Source organism: Mesocricetus auratus, unplaced genomic scaffold, assembly GCF_017639785.1.
Source record: "Mesocricetus auratus isolate SY011 unplaced genomic scaffold, BCM_Maur_2.0 Super-Scaffold_100015, whole genome shotgun sequence".
Taxonomy (NCBI): domain Eukaryota; kingdom Metazoa; phylum Chordata; class Mammalia; order Rodentia; family Cricetidae; genus Mesocricetus; species Mesocricetus auratus.
Genome location: NW_024429198.1, coordinates 15,169,474 through 15,195,521, shown reverse-complemented (window position 1 = coordinate 15,195,521; position 26,048 = coordinate 15,169,474). Strand labels below are relative to the sequence as shown.

The window sequence follows — 26,048 nt, the reverse complement described above, 5'->3', positions numbered from 1 at the left end:
CAGCAACATAATTCAATGCAAACATGTAAAGTGGGTGGATAAATCTGTTTCTAGATGGATATATAGCCAACATATTCTTTTGATAAAATGCTTTCAAATATATGTCTATAAGAATTTTAAAATATATGCAATATATTTCAGAACATTAAAACCAGTCTATACAGATGTTTAAATATAAAATACCTGGTATAAAAAATAAACTTAGGAGTTTGATCTATTTAACAGATTAACATTTTGTAGCTGTTTCTAATTTACTCAAAAGAGAAAATCAGTAGGCAGGACATACTTGAAAACCACAGAACATAGACATTTTTTAAAATGAATTCAGGTTAACACTTATTAAAACAAGGCCAGTTCATTTTCAAGAAAAACACTGCCAAAATATATTTGTATTTTTATATAAGAAAGTTCAAGAAGATGTCTACATAAAAGTATTAATATCTCTTACTGAAATTGTTTATAATATAATCAGACCATATTTCCACCTAACTATAGTAATTTAAGGTTGTATTCTAGGTGTTTTCATCATCCTAATTACTTTTGCACAGAACTCAGATTTGCTCTTTATACTTAGTACCATTAAAAGGATAACCTATTATAAATTTCTTTTAAAAACATTTAGCAAAGTTTTAATAAATTAGTTATTTTGAAGATTTTGAATCACTGGCTGCTATAACATTTTGCCTTCAGTTAACATAACTAGAAAAAGACAAATGATGTTTGTATTTCCAGATTCATTAATTGATATTTGTTCAAAGACTGAAGTAGACAAAGAAGATGCTGAAGCCCATTGGGCAATTATTACCTTTGAGACAAGCTCCAGATTTTAGTGATAATAAATCCCTAACAATCTTTTAATAACTTTTATTTGACAAGGATTTATTGTCCAAGCATGAGATGCACACACTGCACTAGTTCTTAAGCATTCAAAAGAGAATAAAGCAGCCCTAAACTTCACTTTGTACAAAGGCTAATGTTGATGATAAAATCCAAAAACTGTCAAGGTTGCAAAGCCAATTATTAACTATTATTCAATGCATATTTCTCTCACCTATTTTTCAACCCCTTTGTTCAAAGGCATAGTTTATTTTCTCAGTGGGCACTAACATGAATCCATGGAAAAGAAACCCGCAAAACACTATTTAACCTAGTAAAGACATGAGTATTTTTCACAATGAGGCCTAAAGAATAAGGAATACATAAGCAATTAAGAGAAAAGTGATATGTTTATTAGGAGACCCAAAAAGGTACCCCAGGTTAGGAAACTATAAAGGTTTCTGTGACTGTACAAAGTCCTAGTGGCTGGCTACAGGATTTCTCAGGGTTAAGTGACTGTATTCACTTGTCAGAACCCTAACAGAAGGCACACTTCATGACTATCAGGACAGAAAACAGACACCTTAAATTCTGGCAGAAAGGTCATATTCTCTCACTAACTGAAAATAAGAGTACATAAAACATACACACTAACGCAATTCCGTGTCATGACTGAGTATGATATGTCAACAATCTGGTCACAGCTAATTACAGTACATTTATAACTCTTTTTTGATACTTTCATCTATTCTTTAACTATTCATTCATTAATACAATATATCTTGACCATTTGTAATACTTTCATCTATTCTTCTAATATTTCATTCATTAATACAATGTATCTTGACTATTTCCATCACTGATCCCCTTCTTCAATTCCCCCAGTTACTTATTCTAGTATGTTTTTTCCATCTTCATGTCCTCTTTTTAAAAGTTTTACTTTTTAAACCACTGAGTCTAGTTAATAACCCTTATATCCAGTTGATTATAAGATGATACAGTGGAACAGAGACAACTTACCAGTGGGGACTCTACCATCAAAGAAAAGTGACTCTCCTCTCATCACTCATTGATCTTCAATGATTCCTCAGGCAGGAGTGGGGAATGTTGTCTATTCCTCCATGTATGCTATAAATTTTAAGTGTTAAATGTGAGCCCATTCAATGTCTTTTCTTCTAGATTTTTGAAATATATATATATATATATATATATATACACAAACTTGATTGTCCTGTAGCTTATTATAACTTCCTAGTATTGACAATTATATAACTGACTATTTTATCCACCTCTCAAGTCCTAAGACATAATGAACTAATACAAAGACTATGGCAGGGATATAGGAACATATATGGGATATGAAAGGCAGAAGTAACTCTTCATCACTGATCCAACCCCTCCTTTGTGCCCATTACCACTATTAGCATATATTGTTGAAATGTGTATAAACTCATAAACCATCAATCAGATGTCCATCAAGACTCAATACAATACCAAAGGCAATTAAAGTAAGTGACTAAAGACTTTGGAGGGTGGGGGCTGTGCAAGCACAGAGCCTCACACTCTTAACCTGCCATTCTACAATTTAATTGTAACTGGAAATAGCAGGAAATGTTAGAGCGTCCAGAGATTAGGGTCTGTCATCTAAATGCATCATTGTGCTTGCAAATGGGGTATAGACAGTTCATGAAAGAGGATGTGAACAACAAGAGGTCTCAGTGAGCATTTTTGAATCATTTAAGGAGAAAATATCATTACAAATTATTATCAAATGATATGATTTACATGACCATTTTTTACATGACTCCCCAGAGGATGATGTTTGTAGATTTAGCTGAATTAAGTAGAGCAAAAGTTTCACTGAGGAGATTAAAAGATTATGAATATGTAGTAGAGAGATGATTGGTACCATCAAGGTGAAGTGTATCAAAATCACTTGACCTTGTCTGGTTGAAAACTGGATTATAGAGAAGACAACTGATTTAGGATCCAAATTACTTCATGAATTCAGAGGTGTATTCACGCAGAATACTTATATTGAGAAGAAAAAGCTTTCATACTCTACTAAAAAAGATGTATATAGGATTTTAAATGGCTTTCAACTCAGATTTGACTAAAGCTCTTGATTCTTAAATATTTAGAACACATATTAACCTATATTTCAAAGTACAGTGACAGTAGCATTGTCACAACAGATTCAAAGCAGATTTAATTGTTTAATGAGAAATGCAGTATAATTGCTATAAAATTTTATAATGCTAATGAATAGTTATAAAAATGCTTTGCTTAAAGCCATTCTATTTTTAAATTTCTGAATATTTTATATGTGAGTAGTATATTTCTATACTTACTATACTTCCATATCCCCCTGTCGATTAGCCATTTGCTTTCAAATTAATAACCTCTATTTCTTTTTTACTGTTGCATAAATTATGTATATGCACACATAAAAATGTTGCTAATATTTGTGTGATTTGTGTTTGATTACTTGGGACAAGATAACGTACCAGGGCACTTGCCCTTGGAGAAAACTGATTTTCCTTCTCTCAGAAGAAATTGATGATTTGTCAATCATTTTCTCATGATGGGGCCTTGAGAATTTCTGTCATTGACATTGGCATATCAATTGGTGATGTTTTTAGGCAGGGCTTGTTTAGGTAACCATTCTGTTGAGACATCTTGGGTGCAGCTTTCTTGCCACATATAGAAGACATCTAACAGTTGTCATAGTTGGCTCTTTTAATATTTCTAAGTTTCCTTATGGGATATTTTTGTCTGCTTTAGGTCTAGAGGTTGTATAATAGGGCATCAGTTGCGTCTGCAGGCCCAATTTTCATCAGCCATTAATGCTTTTTTATATTTATAATTGCATTTTCAAAATACAACAATTGATTGAACTTAGATTTTTTTCACTTGATGTAATTATAGAGATGGAATGTATTTGATATGTGTAATTTTGTAGCATAATTTTGCCTCCTTCAGTTAGAAGAAACCGGGCTGGAGAGATGGCTCAGCCATTAAAGGCTAGGCTCACAACCAAAAATATAACAGTTAGAAGAAACCTATTGGTCCAGTGAGGGAGGCCTTCAGTATATGCTATGAAAGAAGTCCCTCAACATACTCCAAATTTGAAACCAGGTACAATTTAATAATTATCATATGTCCCTTGTTTATTTTACTGCACATTTCTTTTCTGTGTTTCTCATCAAATGGCTTCATTTGTTTCACACTTTGTAGGGTGGACATATAACAACTTAACACACTTCTTTGAGACCAGTGTAACTAGCACTAATTCACTGCCATTGACTACATGTTTTCTCATTTCTAAGAGTTTCATTATTGAAACAGCATGACTAATTGTCTGATTTTGTTCATATGATGTAGTTTATGTGTCTATGTGGGGCATGTATGTGTGTGTGTATGTGTGTATTGGAAGGAAAAGGATGCCAGAGTTAGAAGACAATGACTGTTTCAGATGCTGCTTACTCCTCAGTGTGTTGGTATGATGAACAAGCAGTAACAAAATATGTACTTTAAAATTAGAATAGAGGAAATAACTATTAATTCAATGTTATATCTCAAATTAAAATTTTAATTTCACTTATTATAATGCTTGGGAAAATGCCAGTTAAATTTGGCCAGTAAGACACTCATACCTGCTTCCACAAGAAATTATAAAACAGGCAATATAACCTTGATATTGCTTGTTTTATTACTTTAGTCAGAGACATAATCCCTTGGTTACTACAAAGAGCTAACACATTGTTAATAATTTCTTTTCAGTAGACAAATATGTACTTTGTCACGTAAAGAGAAAGCATATGTACACAGGGAGCAAAGAGATTGGACCCAGTGTAATCATTCAGTCATCTTTTTCTAGCTTTATGGAACTCTAAGAACCCTAATTGGGACACTTAATGAAAAACCTTAATGTTTTATTAAATGTTCTAAAATATATCCATGAAGTTAAAAAAGTTATGAGGTCTGAGTAAAAGCAAGGACTGAAGCAAGACATTGATAATCAGTTCTCTGAAGGTGAACTGGCAGCTGTCATTGCAGGGTCACATAGCAAAAGGAACAAGTGCAAAAAGGTGACATTTCCTAAGAGAATGCATTAGGGGAAAACATGGATTATATTTAGAGAAAACGTGTATAAAATGGTGATGTTAATGAAGTCTAGAATAAACAATCTCTTCTAAATACCAACTAGCACTGACCATTTACAACATCCAAAGATGTTATATCATAGGAGATTGGGTGAATCAAGATAGGTTCCATGAAACAACTGGGAAAGAGGAAAGGCAGAGATCGTTAAACAGGGAATAGGTAAAGGGGTAACAGGGAGGAATAAACAGCAAAGAAAAATAAGTAACAAAAGATGCTAGGAAGAGACATGAGAAACATTATATTATGATTACTTAAAAATTACTAGGTATGTGTATCTACAAAGTTTAATTACAGTTATGACCCACTACTAGTGTGATAATGCTTTCATTCAATAGTCATAGACTATCTAACAGAAATTTCAATGCAAAACAAGGAAACTTTTCTTTAAATTTCTGGTCAAGCGTTCCAAATATCTCTAATAAAATACATAGGTATAGTCATTACCCCTGATTGCTATCCAGAACTTTATGTTGTGACCAATTGTTAAGCTATCACATACTTTAGGCACAAGAATTGAAGAAAACAGGCTGAAAGTAAACTGGATTCCTTCTTCTTGATGAATAGTCATCAATGCTTTGGGAGGTAGTAGACACAAGAAGCCAGGAGAAAGATGTAATCATAGTCCTATTTAACCATGACCTATAAACCACAAAAATGACAAGACTGGTTCAAGTGGTGCTTTTATCTTTGGTCCTGAGGGTGATGAACAACTGTCTAATTGGATTTCATGTCATGTCAATAAGAACTAATCCATGTATGTCATATATATTTAGGAACTACCAATGACTGGAGAGGTCATTGTCCCTAGAGGAGAATATACTATTGCAATATTTAAGCCAAGGCAATTTCTAACTGTTCTAAAAATGTGTTCTCATTTCAATGGCTAGGTATAGGCTCACCCCTATCAGAGAAATGTCTTTTTGCCATAGATGGAGATCATAGCAGAGGACCACAACTAGTCAAAATGCAGAGAACAAATGACTGCTGTGTCTATAACTCCAATTGGTCCATTTATAATTAAACTCATACATATAAGGTTCAAGGAACACCTCAGAGAGGGAGAGAATGATTTTAATGACTCCAGATATGAAATAGTTGTACTGATGAAATCTTAAATATGTGGTTGCCTAAACAAGACCTGTGTAATGACATCATCAGTCCACATGCCAATGTATATGGGACAATTGCCACAAGGCTCCAACCCTAGGTAAAGAACTCCAGAGAATTAGTGACAATGGAGAGAGGCAACATCATTTTCTTCTGAAATTATTTTTCTGATAAGTTAATGAATCCCAAGTACCAGCCCTAAATGTATGTGCATAATTTATGTACATAGGGAAAGCACTAAATAATTCTGTGGTATGTATTTTATACATGAACATATATATACACTTTATGTATGAGAGTGTATTTACACATATGTATATATATAATTATTATGATAGAATATGTCTTAAATTTAAATAGTATAGCAGCCAGAAAATAAGTGGAAGAGAGGTTTCAAAAATGGTATAATTACAGCACTCATGTATTTAATTCTTAGAAAAAAGCACATTTAGATTCCTGTTTTGGCCCTCCACTTTCCAGTAGAGAGGTGAGTTCCAGGGCGTCTTCTAGCCCACCTTCCCCTCTTCATGCAAGTCCTCTGACCCAAAGCCACCAGACCCATACTGCTATTGAAACCCACAGAGAGACCTGGAGACAGAACAAAGTAGCCAGCTTCATAAGCCACAATTCCGGTCTTACCCCTCCACCCTCCAGTTGAAAGGTAAGTCCCAGGGCCTCTTCTACCCCACCATGCCCCCCTTTGAGTCTCCTGACCTGTGACCAATAGACCCCTTCTGCCAGCGAATTGTGTAGAGACCTGGAGGGAGAACAAAGCAGCCAGCAACATTGGTTACCATAGAAAGAGAGAGAGAGAGAGAGAGAGAGAGGAGACGAGAGGATAGAGCCTTGAATTCATGCCTACCAGGAAAGGGACAGAACCCACCTATACCACTGGAAGAAGTGATGGGAAAACAACTTTATAAAAACATATTCAACAAAAGAAAGAATTATATGACACCACCAGAGTCTAGGGTTATTATAATAGCAAGACCTGAATATCCCAATTCAGATGAAAAGAGAAGAGATTGACCTTAAAAACTACCTCATGAAAATGATAGGGACCATCAAAGAGAATATGAGAAAATCCCTTAAATAAATGGAAGAAAAAACAAACCAAAAAATGCAAGAAATCAACAAATCTCTTAACTAAAGCAAGGAAAGCCAAGAAAAATAATCAAACAGATGAAGGAAAAAATTCAAACAGTTCAAAACCTGAAAATTGAAATAGAGACAATAAAGAAAATACAAAGTGAGGGAATTCTGGAAATAGAAAAGCTGAGTAAACAATCAGGAACTACAGATGCAAGCATAACCAACCGAATACAAGGGATGGTATATAGAATCTCAGGTGCTGAAGATATACTAAAGAAAATAGTTTCATTGACAAAAGAAAGTCTTATACCCAAGAAATACTTAACAAAAAATATCTAGGAAATATGGAACACCATAAAAAGATGACACCTAAGAATAATAGCTATAGAAGAAGGCAAAGAATCCCAGATCAATGGTGCAGAAAACATATTAAACAAGATTATAGAAGAAAACTTTTCCAACCTGGAGAAGGACATGCCTATGAAAGTACAGGAAGCTTACCAAGCACCAAATAAACTGGACCAAAAAAAATGATCCCTCGCCACATAATAATAAAATACCAAACATACAGCATACAGAAAGAATAATAACAGCACCAAAGGAAAAAGGCCAAGTAAAATATAAAGGCAGACATATCATAATTACACATGACTTCTCCATGGAAACTCTGAAAGTTAGAAGGTCCTGGATAGATGTTCTACAAACATTAATAGACCACAGATTCCATTCCAGACTACTATAACCAGCAAAACTCTCGATCACTATAGATGGAGAAAACAAGATATTCCACGACAAAACCAGAATTACACAATACATATCCACAAATCCAGCCCTACAGAAAGTTTTGAAGGAAAACTCCAACCCAAGGTATTTAATGACACTCACAAATAACATAGACAACATATGATCTCAGTTTACCAAAAGCAAAAATAGGGGAAAACACACACAATACCACCACCAAAAATGAATCGGAAACAAATAAGACTCAACAATCAATGGTGGTTAATATCCCTCAATATCAACGATGTTAACTCACCTTTAAAAAGACACAGGGTAACACAACGAACATGAAGACAGAATCCATTCTTCTGCTGCATTCAAGAAATATACCTCAACTTCAAGAACAAGCGTTACCTCAGAGTTAAGGATTGGGAAAATATTTTCCAATTAAATGAACATAAGAAGTAAGCAAGTTGAGCTATCCTAATATCTAACAAATTAGACTTCAAACTAAAATTAATCAAAAGACATACAGAAGGACATTTCATATGCATCACATGAAAAATCTATCTGGATGAAGTCTCAATTCTGAACATATATGCACCAAATACAAAGGCACCCACATTTGTAAAATAAACATTATTAAAACTCAAATCACACATTATACCCCACAAACTTATAGTGGGAGACTACACAACCCAAATCTCACCACTGGAATTGACCACCATACAGAAACTCAACAAAGAAACAAAGAAGCTAACAGAAGTTATGACCCAATTGGTTTTAACAGACATCTATAGAACATTCCATCCAAAAAGAAAAGAATATACCTTCTTCTCATCACCACATGGAACCTTCTCTAAAATCTACCACATACTTGGCAATAAAGCAAGCCACATGGCTTAAAATCAGAGTTTAACAACAACACAAATTGCAGGAACCCCACAAACTATGGAAATTGAACAATGCTCAACTACATCACTCCTGGGTAAAGAAGAAATAAAGAAAGCAATGAAAGACTTCCTATAAGTCAATGAAAATGAAGTCATAACATACCCAAACCTATTGGACACTCTGAAAGAAGTTCTAAAAGGAATGTTCATAGCACTAAGTGTCCACATGAATAAACTGGAGAATAGTCACACTAGAGAATTAACAAAAAACTGAAATCTCTAGAACAAAAAGAAGTAAAATCACCTAGGAGGAGTAGACATGAGGAAATAATAAAATTGAGAGCTGAAATCAACAATGTAGAAACAATACAAAGAATCAATGAAAAAAGACTTGGTTCTTTTAGAAAATCAACAAGATAGACAAACCTTTATCCAACCTAACCAAAGGCAGATAAGAGAGAACATGCAAACTAACAAAATCAGAAATGAAATGCAATCCCTATCAAAATCCTAGCAAAATTCTTCACAGACCTTGAAAGGACAAGTCTCAACAAAACAGCATTATTCATAATAGCCAGAACATGGAAACAACCTAGATGTCACTCAACAGAAATGTAGAGAAAATGTGGTACATTTACACAATGGAATACTACTACTCAGCTAAAAAACAAAACAAACAAACAAACAAAAACCAGTGTAATCTTGAAATTCACAGGCAAATGGATGGCATTAGAAGAAACCATCCTGAATGAGGTAAGTCAGTTACAAAAAGACAAACATGATATGTACACACTCATATATGGATTTTAAGCCTGGAGCTGGAATTACCAGTATACAATCCCACCACCAGAGAGTCTGGGAAACAGGGAGAATTCTAAGAGAGATATGCATGATACCCTGGAATAAGGGAATGGGACAAGATCTCCTGAGCATATTGGAAGCTTGGGGGAAGGGGAGAGAGCTGCATGAAAGAGAGGGGGAGAAGAGGAGGGGAGAGGAGTACATGCTGTGGCAGAAAGGGTGATTCGAGGAAGAATAGAGAGCAGAATGAGAGACACCATAATAGAGGGAGTCATTATAATTTGAGGAGAAATCTGGCACTAGTGAGATTTTCAGAAATCTACAAGGATGACACCAACTGGCAATCTAGCAATAATGGGTAGACTACCTTAGATTCTCTTGTCCAATAATGAGATTGATGACTACTTTGTATGCCATACTAGAGACTTCATCCAGTGACTAATAGAGGCAGACACTCACAGCTTTACAATGAACTGAACTTCTGGTACCCAGTTGCAGAGAGGGAGGAGTAATGAGCAAAGGGGTCAAGATCGGGCTGGTTAAAACCACAGAGACAGATGACCTGAACAAAGGGGAGCTCATGGACCCCAGACTGATGACTGAGAGGCGAGCCATGGGACTGATCCAGACCCCCTGAATAGGTTTCAGTGAGGATGCTTTGACAATCTATGGGGACCAGTTTTTGTCCCTGGCAAAGGAATAGACTTTGGGAGCCCATTCCACCTGGAGGAATTCTCTCTCAACATGGACACATGGGAGAAGGCCTTGGCCCTGCTAGGCCTGATATGACATTTTTAGAGATTCTCCATGGAGGACCTCACCCTCCCTGGTGAGGAGAAGGGGGATGGGTAAGGGTTGGGGAGTTGGAAGTGGTGGGAGAGGAGGGGAAAGAGAGGGAGCTAGGCTTGACATGTAAAGCAAGCTTGTTTCTAATTTAAATTTAAAAAGAAATAAAAAAGCACATTTAAATTAAAATAACAGGGAATCACAGTGAGGACTGGTAAGGGACTTTGGATGGTAAAAGTGATTGCCAGAGAAGTCTGCCTATCTGAGTTCAATCCTTAATCTTATATGTATAACCCCACTTGCAGCCTAAAAACACCTCTGGAAAATTGGGAAGTAGAAACAGGCGAATCTCCTATCAGTTTGTAGATGAATGAGGCTGAAATATGTGGTAGAAAACAAAAGAAGAGACCATACCTCAGAAAGTTGGAAGACAAAATTGACTCCCAAAAGTTTTCTATTGAAATCACAAGCACATGGTTACTGCCCACATTTTCACATACACAAATATTATACACATAAGCATAGACATAAGCACACCACACACCAAAGAATATAATATAGTTAAAGGATAGTGCAATTTGTATTTTATAAGGAACTAATAACACATGTAAATGAATATTAATATCATAAACAATTAAATAAACATACCTTATATTTGTCAGCCTAAGGCTATATAATGAAACTTTCATTATTGAAAACCTAGCTATGTATAATAAGTATTTAATATTTATTAAACAGGCAAAAATTTTAAAAATTAAATCCCAGTAGCATTAGTTATTTCTTCTCATTCTCTTTTCTCTCTTACTGAAAATAGTTTTTGTTCCATATAATATATTCTAATTATATTTTCCCTTTACTCTATTCTTCTCAGTTCTACTTTACCTCTTCTTTGATGCAGATTCATATGATTTCTGTCTCTCATTAGAAAAGTAATAAGTTGTAGTAAGATAAAACAAATAAAATAAAACAGAAACAGAAGTTATCGTGAAGCAACCTTGTTTCTTATCTAAATTTAAACTGGAAAATAAAATTAAAAAAAAAAGAAAAAATAACAGGAGGAAAAGAACCTAAAAGAAGGCAAAGAATCATAAACCCACCATTTCACACATTCATGAATCTCATAAAAATACTAAACTGGAAGGTATAGTATGTACACAGAGGACCTGGTACAGACTATTATATATCCTTTGCTTACTGCCTCAGTCTCTTGTGAGTTCATGCGAGCCTTTTATTTTTACTATATTTTAAAGTCTTTTTTATTAATTTATATTTTACATTACAGTTCCCCTTCTCTCCTCTCCTGATCCTCCCACTTTTCTCCCTATCTGCTCTGGGGACAGGATAAGGCCTCACCTAGGAAGTCTACTATGTCTGTTTCATCATCTCATTGGGGCAGCACCAAGGCACCTCCCCACACATCAAACCCCTGTGTCTAGGCTGAGCAAGGTATCCCTCCATATAGAATGGGCTCCACTAAGTCAGTTTGTGCATTAGACTTAGATCTTGAACCTGCTGACAGTAGCCTCATATATTGCCCTTGCTGCACCATTGTCATCCCTATTAGGGAGTATTGTTCTGTCTGATGCAGGTTCCTCATTTGTCACATCTAAATCAGTGGTCTCTCACTAACTGATGTAAGTTGATTCTGTGGGTTTCCCCATCATGGTCTTGACTGCTTTGTTCATATTTTTGCTCCTACCTCACTTCAATTGTACTCCAGGAGCTAGGCCCAATGGTCAGTTGTAGATTTTTATGTCTGTTGCCATACAGAATAGAGTTCTAGCTTCTCTGGAATTGTGAACTGTAGGCTGGGTATGTTTTGCTTTATGTCTTGTATCTACTTATAAGTGACTACATACTTGTCTTTCTGGGTCTAGGTTACCTCACTCGGGATGTTTTTTTCTCTAGGTCTGTCCATATACCTGCTTACTGACATCATAAGAAGGGTAATTGCTAGCCTTAAGAACTGAAAAGCTAACCTGAATGACTAAGCCTAGCAACTGCTGATGGAAAAAAAAACAAGGTTATAAATTCTGTAATGAGTAAACTGAATGAACAAATATTTACAGTTGTCAATCAAACTAAATTGACTGGGAACAAATACTTGCATTATAGTATCTTAGGTGTATGGAAATCCCTGCTTCTAAGGTATTGTGTAAGCAAAAATCACAGATTAAAGTAGACACAGTGGAAGTTATTTCCTTTAATTAGAATAACGTGAATCAAGAGTCATGGAAGAACATTCTATGTAAATTGTTGGTGATGAATTTAGTAATAAAGTATGTGTGTGTCAATTATGAATTTACCCATTTTGAACAGTGCATTGATATATTGATGAGGAATGATGTTTTTACATATTGTCCCAAAAACACTAGAATTGATAATGTGCAAGCAAAATGGTTAAAAAAATCAGCAAGTTTAGAATACAGTCTCATGAAGCACTACAGTCTTATCTTTTGATAATCAAAGGGAATTTGATTTTGCTGAAAATGCAATTCTAATAATAGATAAGGCATTAGGAAAAAAGAAATCATAGTATCATGAGGAAAAGTACTGGAGAGAGTACACTACAGAAGTTAGTAAGCAGCATGTAATATAATTGCTATATTTTAAGATCAAGTGTTCTCTAAACTGCATGACGTATCATTGATAATATATAATTCACACGGTTACCTGTGTTTACATAGGCAATACATGGGACTGTGTATTGCATGGATTATAAGTTGCCTAAATGAGATACTGAACTCTTTAGATAGACCTGAAAATAGGTCTCATCTACTTATTTACTCACAGGAAAATATATTCAGCCTTGTCTGTGTATACCAGTAGAAAATCTGTTTCCTCTCCCTTTTACTTGGGTTTTAACATGTTTTTCTTGGTCTATGGGGGTGTGACAAATATAAACAGAAAAGTAACAAGAGCTAAAATTTCCTGTATCCTTATTGGCTTTCACTTGTTTCCTTTTCATTTCTTTCCTTACAAATGTAAGATTCTTCTAAAGTTTTTTTTTATTATTTATGGGTCTCCAGAATCAACAAACTTAATCATACCCTTATACCAGCTGAATAAATCTTTGAATGGACTATTTAAACAATGGCGGCCTCCATCAACTAAACCAGTCACTTGCTATACACAAATATGAGATAAAGTAGAATAAGTAATTATTGTAGACCCACTATTATATAGCAACTTTTTGACAGAAGAACCTAAAAACTTAAAGTGTCATGATCTTTGTTTGCTTTATATCTATAGTAGCTATAACACATATCAATATCAGGATATGTGATCAGGACATTATCTTATGTTTCAATACTTAAGCTTAAATATTATCAAAAATTGTAACTGTATTAGTTTAATTAATCTCTTCTGGATTCAGCTTAATTAAGTCTTATTTAATGTATGTTGCAGCATGTAGAAGGCATGATTAATTTCACTTATGTGAAACACAAAACACATTTCTGTCTTGTAAGGATTTTATTATTCAGCATTTAATAAAAACTTTTTATTAATCAGTATTTAATATATTTCCTGGGGCATATACCAAATATCATAATTTATAACTATATATATATTCTGGAACCACTGTTTCTGCCTCTCTCTCTCAGTCTCTCTCTCTCTCTGTCTCTGTGTGTGTGTGTGTGAGTGTGTGTGTGTGTGTGTGTGTGCGTGTGTGTACTGCTTAGCTTTGATGCAGTCTAGCACACAGATATGTTGAGATAGGAATGAAACCTAATGAAAATTTGGACTCGAGTTAGCTACTCAAGACATATGAGAGTTTTTTTCCACACTTCATTATTGTAAGTGGAAATAATGTTCATTTAAAAAGATTTAATGAGGCAATTTCTGGTTTTGAAGTTCTAATTCATTTATAAGCCCTGTATTTAACTTTATTCCCATTCATATAGCTCTTTGTTTATTAACATGTAAATATTAAGTTTGCTTTTAAAATAATTTTATTTTATAGAAATTATTTTTTCAAATAATATAGTCTGATCATGGTTTCACCTCTCCAACTCCTTCAAGTTCCTACTCATCTCCTCTCTCATTCAGTTACACACCCTTTCTGTCCCTTACTTAAAAACAACAGGCAGCTAATGAATAATAATAAAATAAAGTACAATGATCCAATTGATATCCATCTGCAAATGAAAAATTATTTTTCTCTAAGGGTTTCTCATTTGTAAAAGAAAAGGATAGCCAAAACAACCCTGTTCAACAAGGCAACGTCCGGAGGCATCACCATCCCTGACCTCAAGCTCTATTATAGAGCTATAGTCCTGAAAACAGCTTGGTATTGGCACAAAAATAGACAGGTAGACCAATGGAATCGAATTGAAAACCCGTGTATTAACCCACACACGTACGAACATCTGATCTTTGACAAAGAAACTAAAAATATACAATGGAATAAAGAAAGCACCTTCAACAAATGGTGCTGGCATAATTGGAGACTGGCATGTAGAAGAATGCAGATCGATCCATGTCTATCGCCATGCACAAAACTTAAGTCCAAATGGATCAAAGACCTCAACATAAATCCAGCCACACTGAACCTCTTAGAAGAGAAAGTGGGTGGTACCCTTGAACGAATTGGTACAGGAGACAGCTTCCTGAACATAACACCAGTAGCACAGGCAGTAAGATCAACAATTAATAAATGGGACCTACTGAAACTGAGAAGCTTCTGTAAGGCAAAGGACACAGCCAGCAAGACAAAAAGGCAGCCCACAGAATGGGAAAAAATATTCACTAATCCCACATCTGACAGAGGGTTGATCTCCAAAATTTACAAAGAACTCAAGAAGCAAGTCTCCAAAACACCAAAGGACCCTATTAAAAAGTGGGCTGCAGAACTAAATAGAGAGTTTTCAATAGAGGAGTCTAAAATGGCTGAGAGGCACTTGAGAAAGTGCTCAACATCCTTAGCCATCCGGGAAATGCAAATCAAAACAACTCTCAGATACCATCTCACCCCTGTCAGAATGGCTAAAATCAAAAACACCAATGACAATTTATGCTGGAGAGGATGTGGTGAAAGGGGGACACTCCTCCATTGCTGGTGGGAGTGCCAACTGGTTCAGCCACTTTGGAAATCAGTGTGGAGATTCCTCAGAAAAATGGGAATAAACCTACCACAAGACCCAGCAACTCCACTCTTAGGCATATATCCAAAAGATGCCCATTCATACAACAAAGATGTCTGTTCCACTATGTTCATAGCAGCTTTATTTGTAATTGCCAGAACGTGGAAGCAACCTAGATGTCCCTCACCTGAAGAGTGGATAGAGAAAATGTGGTACATCTACACAATGGAGTACTATTCAGCAGAAAAAATAATGGAATCATGAGATTCGCAGGCAAATGGATGACACTAGAAGAAACCATCCTGAGTGAGGTAACCCAGTCACAAAAAGAGAAACATGGCATGTACTCTCTCATATATGGATTTTAGACATAGATCTGGGGAGTGCCAGCCTACAATCCTATGGCCAGAGAGTCTGGGAAACAGAAACTTTATTTAGTGGCTGATTGAAGAAGAAGCAGACTCCCTTGGTTAAGTACTGAGCTGAACTCAAGAAAGCCAGTAACAGAGAGGGAGGACTGATGATCAAAGGGATTAAGACTGGGCTGGTTTAACCCCCAGAAACAGCTGACCAGACAAAGGTTAACTCTTGAATCCCAGGCATTAGCCTGGGAAGCCAGCATGGGACTGATCAAGACCCCTGAATCTGGGTGTCAGTGAAGAGGCCTAGGAATCTATTGAGCCTTGGGCAGCAGATCAGTACCCATCCCAAGTATACACACGGACTTTGGACTCCAATAGAACAATGTGAGGTGCACTCTCACCCTGAACTCTTGGGAAAGGGTCTAGGCCCTGCCCTATATGAAATGACACACTATGGACATCCCCATGGAGGGCCTCACCCTCCCTGGAGAAATGAGGGGATAAGGGGGGGGGAGGGCACGGGAGGAAGGGAGGGAATGGGAGAGGGACCTGGAACTGACTTGTGAAGCAACCTTGATTCTTATCTAAATTTAAACTGGAAAATAAAATTAAAAAAAAAAAAAGAAAATGCTCTTATGTGGAAGCCTGGTGCCCCCACAGTCCATGCCCAAAATTAAGTCATTTTTGATTTCTAGGAAGTCGGGGTCAAATGATTCATCAAATGGTTATTAGAATTGTTTATTTTGAACATAGTTCAATTTGATTTTAAAATATGAGGCTAATAATTGTATTTGATGTTCTCATAGAAATAGTGGATGATACGAAGAGAGAGTGAAGAAAGGAGAGTATTGTAATTTAAGAAAAGTAGTGTGTGTGAAAATGATACCATGAGACTGGGTTCAAACAGATGCTTTTCTTAACTAGCGAAAGGGATCATAAAATGGGGAAAGGCAAGGAAGGAGACTGACCTCTGGAGACAGGAGCAGCAGGACAGAGGAGAGAGGAAAGAGTGGAGAGAGGGAGACAGGGGATCATACAGAGAGAGGGAAAGAAAGAAACAGAGCGAAAGAGGAGGTAGGCAGTGCCATTTTAAAAGGGAACAGAGTGAATATGCACAGGTGGTGCTCTTAGTGGCTGCAGCTTAGGATGTATCCTATCAGAACCCCAAGGACAGAGCAGTAGAGATGCCTGAATATTAACAGACAGAGAAATACTGAGACTGTTTTGGAAACTAATAATTATAAAAGGCTATATTAAATTTGTGTGAGTTCTACTTTACTGAATCGCTGTTAGGTTTCATTCTGAGATGACGCTTGTCTTAGTGCTTTCTAAAAAAGCAGAACTGATAGAATGAATGTATAATAAATGGAGATGTATTAGACTTTCTCACTGGACATGATCTGAGTAGTTGAACAATTCCTGTCTCACAATTGAAAGGTCAAGAACCCCTCTGTTGTTCATTCTATAGCACTCTTATCTGAGCAGTGCAAACCAGGCTCTAGAGACCTGGAGATCTGATAGGAAGGTTGTGGTTTTCAGTCTATGTCGGAATTCCAATGAAACTGAATTTGATACCAGTCACAGCAACAAGATAGACAAGCTTGTGAGAATGACAGCAGGCAGGTCAAAGAGTAACGTTACCTCTTTCATGTCCTTTTTGAAATCCTGCAACCAGTGGTGTAACCCGGAATAAAAGACAGCTTGTCCAGCTTCAAATAACCTGATTAAGAATGTCCTTCACACCTCACAGGTAAGATTAGAAATGGATTTTAATCCACTCTGGGTGTAGCTAATTTGACATTCAAAATTAGCCACCACAAACCTCAGTATTTCATGTACAGGATCAACTGGCCTACAATTGGTGGCACTACATTGTGATATTGTGAATCCTATGGGAAACAGTTTCTAGCTAGGAGAAATGTCACTGGTAGCAGAACTTTGAAGGTACACTTGCATCTTTCTTGGCCAGACGCCATGAGTAGAGCTCTCAGATATGTTCCTGCCTTCCCTTGAGTTGTTTTGCCTCCTTATCCTCCAGCATGGACTGGAATATCTCAACAGAGTGAGCCAAAATAACCCTTTTTCTCTTTATCCTAGTCCCACTGTCATAGAAGCAAGGAACAGAAATGTAACTAGCACAAACACTGTGGGAAAATGTATAGATTAACATTACAAATAGGCAACCCAAATTGTAAACTGTATCTGCCTTCCTTTAATAATTATGCATATCAACATATCAACATCATTTTTAGTCATTTTTATGAAGTTTACTGTTGTTATGGAGTTTATATGTACTGTTTATATGCAGTACTAAAACGGAAAGGACTTAATGTTTTAGTTGATTATTAATGATTTGCAAAGTTAAAACTGATGCAGTAGACTTAGAGATAATCGTACTTTTAAATAAAGAGCTATTTGTCATTCATAGGTTAAGTTTTATTTTATGTATATGAGTGTAACTACATGTGTAACTGTGCTGCCTGCTTGCATGGTGTCTGTGGAGGCCAGAAATGGGGTCATTTTACCTAAACTTGGAGACAAAGATGGTTCTATGGTGACTTGTGGATGCTGGATACAGAACATGGGTCCTCTGTAAGAGCATCAACTTCTCCTAACCACTGAGCCAACTCAGTGGATTGGGGTTTTGTTGTTTTTCTTTTTAAAAAATATTTTTAATTGAAATAGATTTACACTTCCTTATCTCCCTCTCTCCCCTCCATCCCCACATAGCTACTTGAATTTTAAGCTAAAAAATAGTATTTAAAATTCTGTTTATGGATATTTTCTTCAATTATTTAACATTATTAATTATTTTACAAGGTTGTCAATAATTATAATGTTTGTGATGTTCTAATGATAATGTTATTAAATCAAGACCCTTTATGTAGTAATACTCTATCTTCCCTCCTCCCTTTCATTGATAAAATACACGAGGTCATTTTTTTAAGCAAAGTGAAGCACCAAAAACTTCCTTCAGTCATAGTTTCTCATTATGCGGGATGTGCAGCTACCCTCATTAGCTTGTTTTGAATTGAAGGACACGATCTTCCATTAACTCTATACTCCCTATTTTCCCATGAGGATGCTGGATCGCATGTCTATAAGGTGTTTTAGTTAATAATCCTTGACTTTCAGCTGCTGAACACAAAATAATCTTGTTGAACTATTACATTATCTAATGGCAAAATTCTTCACTAATTAATTGCATTTCTTTTCTGTTTAGATAGAGCGAGAAATCGGTATTGATAATGTTTCAATAGGGAAACTGAGGGGAGATAGGAACTGACTTCAAGAACTTTTGTTTGAAATCCAGGGCTCTAAACATCAGAGTCCACAATGTGATAACAAGCAAAATTTACTAAGTAAAATTATAACCAATAAGAATGATGGGATACTTTTAAAAATGAAATTCAATTTTAATTCATTTGACCTAAACACCAACAAAAATATTTCCAAGATATGAGCTAATTAGGTACACTTTTTAATAAACTCATTTATCATAAAAATAATATGCTGTTTCACTATAATTTTTAAACAAGTGTATCTTAAAATATCCCTTTTAGTTTCCAAATTATTTTAATAGCATATAAGGAAAATATTCAACATGACTTTGAATAAATCAGATTCAACTTATTTGGTGGAAATTATGCAAACATGTGATCAAGTATTTTAGAATCTAACTAATCTATTACTGGTATTAAAAGCACACTGATAAAGAATTTTTCAAGTATGTGTAATAACAGACTTCTCTAGCAGCTATGTACACTTCTGATGATAACAGTTTGCACTTTAACTTTAAAATGAGGCATCAGAAAGGAAAGCAAATAACAGAGAAGGGAAGGGAATAGAAGGAAGAGGAAAGTAGAGAGGATGGAGGGATGAATCAAGGATATAAAAGAGAAGGGAGGGAAGTAGGAAAATTAAGAGGATGTGGGAGGGATGGAAAGAGATTGGGTGTGGGGCGGTGTAGAAGCCAGAATGCACAAAGAAGAAGGTGAAGAGGAAAGAAGGTGTTTGAAGAGAAGTATAAGTTTAAATGGCATGTTAGTGGGAAAAAGTTAAAGAATATTTCTGAAAAATGAAAATGCATGTAGGATATCATAAAATAAAGTTTCATATGATCTTTAATAGATTCATGTTTCTATTTTCCAATATGTGATATTGAGAAGAGGCCATGGAGATTTCTCTTGGCTGATTTATTAGCCTTGAATTAAAATGTAAACTTTCAGACTGCTTTATGTGAATTTTACTATGTCAGTACCATTATTTCTCTGAATGGTTTTTGCACACAGTATATAGAGATTTGGCTTCTTTGGGTACAAAACGCTCAAGGTTCTATATCTTTTTGATTTGGCAAACAGTCACAATAACTGAAAAACAATCCAAGGAATAACAGTCTTTATGCTATTAGAAAATTTATTGTTCTTCATAAAGATATTACAGATGAAAAAGTGTTATAAACCACTATATATTCTTTTGTAGCTAGTCATCTATTTCATCATGTTAGCATAAAAACAAACACATGCATATTGTTTGAATGAGGTTAGATAAGAGGAATACTTATGTTATCAAGGAGATGAGATAGTCCCCTATTCTTCTTTGTCTTTATTATCTCTCTGGGAACTGAATGGATTTCCATGGCATTATTTTTTTTCTGCCAAGCCAGAGTTCAGAGTATTTTGGTTCAGTACCAGAACTTCTACTAACAAATCATTAACCTAATATCTCTATGCACTAATTATATTCTACTCTCTGTCACATTTCTATTGCTACAATAGAACACTATGAAAGTCAGGGAGGAAAGGGTTTCTTCATATTATACTTTCACATTACATTAAATCTTTGAAAAAAAATAACAGGGTAGGAACTCAAATGGAGCTTGAACCCAGAGGAAGGAGCTGATTCAGATGTTATGGAGGGCTCCTGCTCACTATCTTGTTCCCCTGGCTTTCTCAGCCTGCTGTCTTATATAGCACAAGACCACTAGTCCAGTAATAGCACTGCTCACAATGGTTCAGACCCTCCTTCATTGATCACTAATTAAGAAAATACATTATAACTGGATCTTATGAAGTCATTTTCTCAATTGAGGCTCGTGCTCTATGTTAAGTTGACATATAACTAGCCAGTATAGTCCCTTACACAAAATCAACTGTGAATCATGGTAAACCTTCAGAAACTTGCTCTTAATGACATTGCTACTACTACTTCTACCTTTGCTAATCCATGTGACCTTTGAAAGGAAAACTCATGGCTGGAGGCCAGAAATGAACTCTCATTACATGGAAATTATTGTGTTAATCAAATTTTATGTGAAATACTGAACCTCAGGCTGTGGTAGTTTCAGTGAGAATGGCTTTCATAGACTAATATATTTGAATACTTAGCCCCTAGTTGGCTGAACTGTTTTGGGAGAATTAGGAATCATGCCTTGCTGGAGGTGGTGTGTCACTGGGAGAAAGCATTGAGGTTTCAATCCCCAAGCCATGCCCAGCCAGCTCTCCCGAAATTCGTTATTATGATTTTCATTGTATTTTTGGATCAGGTATAAGTTGTCAGGTACTACTCCAACAGTATGTATACATGTCTGCCTGCCTCCTTCATGGTATTCCCTGCCATGTTGATTATGAACTCTAACCCTCCTTATTTAAAGGCTTTCTTTTGAGAGTTGCCTTTTCATGGAGTTTTGACACAGCAACATGACAAATATCAACTATCTGAAAGATTACCCATAGTTGTATTTTCTTTTGTCCCAAGAAAGAGTGACTGGTCTAGTGTTCAGCACCACCAGTGCATGTATAAGAGACACATGGCATGGCTTTCCTTTTTTTTTTTTTTTGAGTCAGGGTTTCTCTGTAGCTTTGGAGGCTGTCTTGGAACTCACTTTGTAGACCAGGCTGGCCTCGAACTCACAGAGATCCGCCTGCCTCTGCCTCCCGAGTGCTGGGATTAAAGGCATGCGCCACCAATGCCCGGCTTATGGCTTTCCTTTTTAAGATGGATATAAAACAACTGAGTTATAAATAGATACCTAATATAAAAAGAGAAGATAAAGTGGCACAGAGAAACTTGGCAAAGCTTCTTTATAACCTCTGATTCACTTATATAAAGGGAACAGATTTGAGTTAAATGGGAATTCTACTTGGATATACAAATACACTCAATAAAATTCTGAGTTTAGGAAGTTGTTCAAAGAAATGGTAAACAAATAGTTTTCTCTCATATGAAACTGCTACCATACTATTTTAGAAAGTTCTAAAAAATTACACTAAGCATGTTACTACTAAGGTTACTAATAAGTTAACCAATAAGGCTGCCTCACTTCAAAAAGTGTGTAACTGTCTAATAAGCCAATGAGTATCGGAAAAATAGACTAATCCAGAATTATTGCCAATATGTTCTCTTAAAATTATTACTTGAATTTGTTAGCTACAGTAGAGTTGTACTTTAATTTGATATAAGATTTAATGATAAAAATTGATTATAATAAAAATTCTGTACAGACACATTTTTGGATCTTTCCACAATTACATGTATATTGCATAAAACAGTGTTTTCTGTATGTTAAGCCACTAATAACACTTTGCAAAAAGAAGGACTAAAGGCAAAATATAACCAAAGGCCCTCAAATATAATATACAATGAATACTATTACATAATAAAACTCAAATTAAAAGCATAATTCTTATTCAGACTTTTGTAGTATACCAGATAAATACATCTGTACTATTCATATATATATATATATATATATATATACATATATATATATGTTTTGTGTGTGTGTGTCATATTTACAAAGTGTTAGATATTTAAATAAAAACTATGCTACTAAGATAGAATTGAAAAAATACACCACCCTTTTCAATAAGATAGTCTGCTATTTTATTAGAGATGAATTTTTATTATTGTTGGGGGACACTATACTACATGACAAAACAAGATTCAATGTAAAGTATTAGATTTTAAAAACTCTGAGGTGCTTGTGAAGCAACCTTGATTCTTATCTAAATTTAAACTGGAAAATAAAATTAAAAAAAAACCCAAAGTAAGATACAGGGGCAAAGGATGAAAGATCAGAGAGACAAAGGAGCAAGCTACAACTACACTTTACCTCACCAACTTTCCAGCTGAAAAGCGAGAGAGAGAGCTCCTGTCCCCTCCTGCCTTATATTCCTCTCTCCATCCAGCCACAACACTTCCTGTCTGTTTGTGCAGACCTTCAGACCTCTATGGTTAACTAGTGGCTAGCTCTGCCCTCTGATCTTTAGGCAAGCTTTATTTGTTAGAGTGCAAACAAAATATCACCACAGCTCATAGTTCCATATAATAAATAGGTCATCATTAAAAAAAAAGCTCTGAGGTGCATGTTGAAAGTGCATGTTTGTGGAATCATAGAAATATCAATGTTGGTGTAAGCTCAATATTACTGTTTCTTATATGTAAAAGTTAAGCAGATCGAAGACATGTGTTTGTGTGCTACTATAAGAAACAATCCTTTCAGCTGAATTTATCAGTATTATCAAGTTTTTAGTTTGCTTGTCTGTTTTCAAATTAACGCTCATGAGAAGTGGTCACAGTGTTTGTGTGAGTGTGAGTGTGTGAGTGTGTGTGTGTGTGTGTGATCCAGAAATGAAAGAGCATCAATTCTTTTCAAAGATCATTGCCAACTCATGTTTTATGTTTGAAAATAGAAGTGGAGAGATAGACACAGTTCATCCTTATACTCCATGAATACTGTCTGGTCCATTTTATTTTCTGATGATAGTTATACCCCTAGACAGGGACTGCTACTGAATAGAGGAATAGCTTCTTGGAAAATTCAGCATGAGCAGCTGGCCATGCTCCTACAAAGACTGTACATGCTTGGATTGCTTGAAAGCTTTGTCATCTTTGTTCCTTGTCACTGGACCTTAAGACAGCAAATGAACAGCTAGTTCTGTTCACTCCTCTGTCTTCAGCTTCTACCCTCTCACTTGCCAAGCTCCACCTCAATGCTCACCTCAGTTGCAGGTACCATTGTAAAGTTAAAACCCTTGTACTCATATAATAAAAGTGAAATCTTATGTTATGACTGAAGCTACATTAAAATAGTGATTCACTGCTTAATTAATTAACAATGAAAAGTAATAGCAAAATGTTTTGACAAAGCCACAAATGTAGCATTTACAGAAGATGCAATACATAATTCTTTTCAATGTATACTTTGCATTTTTAAAAAATTACAATTTAAAGTAATATTCTTCATTTGGTATTTTTTTCAATGAATGACTTTTGATATTTATGCATGTGTGTTTGTGGTGTGGATATCAAAGTATATACAAACATGTGTTCACGTGTGAAAACTAGCAAACATTTGGTATTGCAGTTCAGGAGGAAGTCATCTTTTTCTTGTTGTTTTTTGTGTTTTGTCTTTTTTAAAGTAGAGAGTATATTAATTGTACTGTTTTGTTTCCAGTATGATTGCATAAATAAATGGAGAAGTAACTTACAACTCAAACTGTAATTACTCCAGTTACTCCAGTGTAAATGAAGCCACAGCATACTATACTCTGGCTAGATATTTAGTGGTATCGTTGTTTCATTTCTAAGTTCTAAAATTCTACTAAAGCTTCTAAACAAGTATTGTATTATTTATTTATGTATATGTGGGTAGTATCTCTGTGTGTGTGTGTGTGTGTGTACATGCACATTAGAGAATGAACACATATTCATAGTTATCCCTGGAGTCTATAAGACAGCTTAAATCTCATAGAGCAGGAATTATACTCATGGAAGCCACCAGAGATAGGTGCCAGAACTGATTTACAGAATCTGAAAGAGAAGCAAGCACACTTAATTACCAATTAATTTCCCAGGCCATATTTTTATTAATATGATCAAATAAATATAAGGTGTTAGCTTTTTTATTGTAAAATAATCTTATTTTACATACCAATCCCAGTTCCCTTTCTGCCTGTTCTCCCATTCCCCCTACCATTTCTCCATCGCACTCCTATCCACTCCTCAGAGAAAATGAAGCCTTTCCTGGGGGATCATCAAAGTCTGTCACATCATTTGAGGCAGGACCAAAGCATCCCTACCTGTATCTAGGATGAACAAGCTATCTCCCCATAGGGAAGGGGCTCCAAAAAGCCCTTAATGAACTAGAAATAAATACTGACTCCACTGTCAGTGGTCCTGTAGATTGCCCATGACCACCAACTGACACCCATGTTCAGGGGGCCTAGTTCAGTCTTGTTTCTGTGGGTTTCCCATCGTGATCTTGACTCCTTTGCTAATCCCTCCTCCCTATCTACAACTGGACTCCAAGAATTAGACTCAGTGCTCAGCAGTGAATTTATGCTTCTGTTTCCATTAGCTATTGGGTAAGGCCTCTATGATGGCATTTATGGTAGTCATTAATCTTATTATTATAGGGGAAGGGAATTTAAGGTACCTTTTTCACTATTCCTTAGATTTTTAGTAGCAGGCATCCTTGTAGATTCTTGGAAGTTTCCCTAGTATGAGGTATCACACTAACCCCATAATGGCTCCTTTTATCTAACAAGGTATCTCCCTCCTTCCTCTCCTTCTCTGTCTTCCTCCAAGTTGACCTACCTGATCCCTCATGCTCTCCTCCCCCATTAACTTTTCTCAAATTCAATCTCCTACTTCCTTCCCCTTCTGCCAGTGCTCCCAATTTACTCAGGAGGTCTTGTCCATTTCCCCTATTCGAGGTGGCGGGTGTATATTTATGTCTTTCTGAAGGTTGTCCTTGTTTCCTAGCTTCTCTAGGGTTGTGGAATGTAGGATGTTTATCCTTTTCTCTAATATTCATTTATGATTGAATACATACCGTGTTTGTCTTCCTCTGTCTGGACTCAGGTTGATGCTTTTTAAGCAAACATAAAATAAACCTGTCAAGGAAATTCTACTGATAATGTCTTAACTTAAAATATGACTGAAGTATTTTTTGTTTTGTTTTGTTTTCTTTTGATTTGTTTTATAAAGACTTGAAATGTATTGTCATCAATAGATGTGGTACTAGAGAAGGAGAAAAACCAAACTGGAGATCAAGAACCACATTCAACTATGGAATGAAGAGAGTGAAAGAAATAGGTTTCCTTGGGATAAATCCCACAATTTTTATCCAGATCCATATGTTCAGTCCTGCAGTCAAATTCATACAAGTATATGATGTAAACTCTTTTTTTTTGGTTTTTCAAGACAGGGTTTTT

At 35.6% G+C, this 26,048-nt stretch overlaps 1 protein-coding gene across 2 annotated transcripts in view; it reads right to left on the bottom strand.

Moving 5' to 3' along the window:
* The window catches only part of Cdh12 (cadherin 12), a 937,606-nt gene that overhangs the window by 898,311 nt on the left and 13,247 nt on the right, over positions 1-26,048 (bottom strand). The window contains exon 2 of one of the 2 annotated variants that reach the window (XM_040757653.1): positions 1,837-1,944. The exons of the other annotated variant lie outside the window; for it this stretch is intronic. The gene's annotated coding sequence lies outside the window, so the exon portion shown is untranslated. The remainder of the gene's footprint in view (positions 1-1,836; positions 1,945-26,048) is intronic. 2 annotated transcript variants of the gene reach the window in all.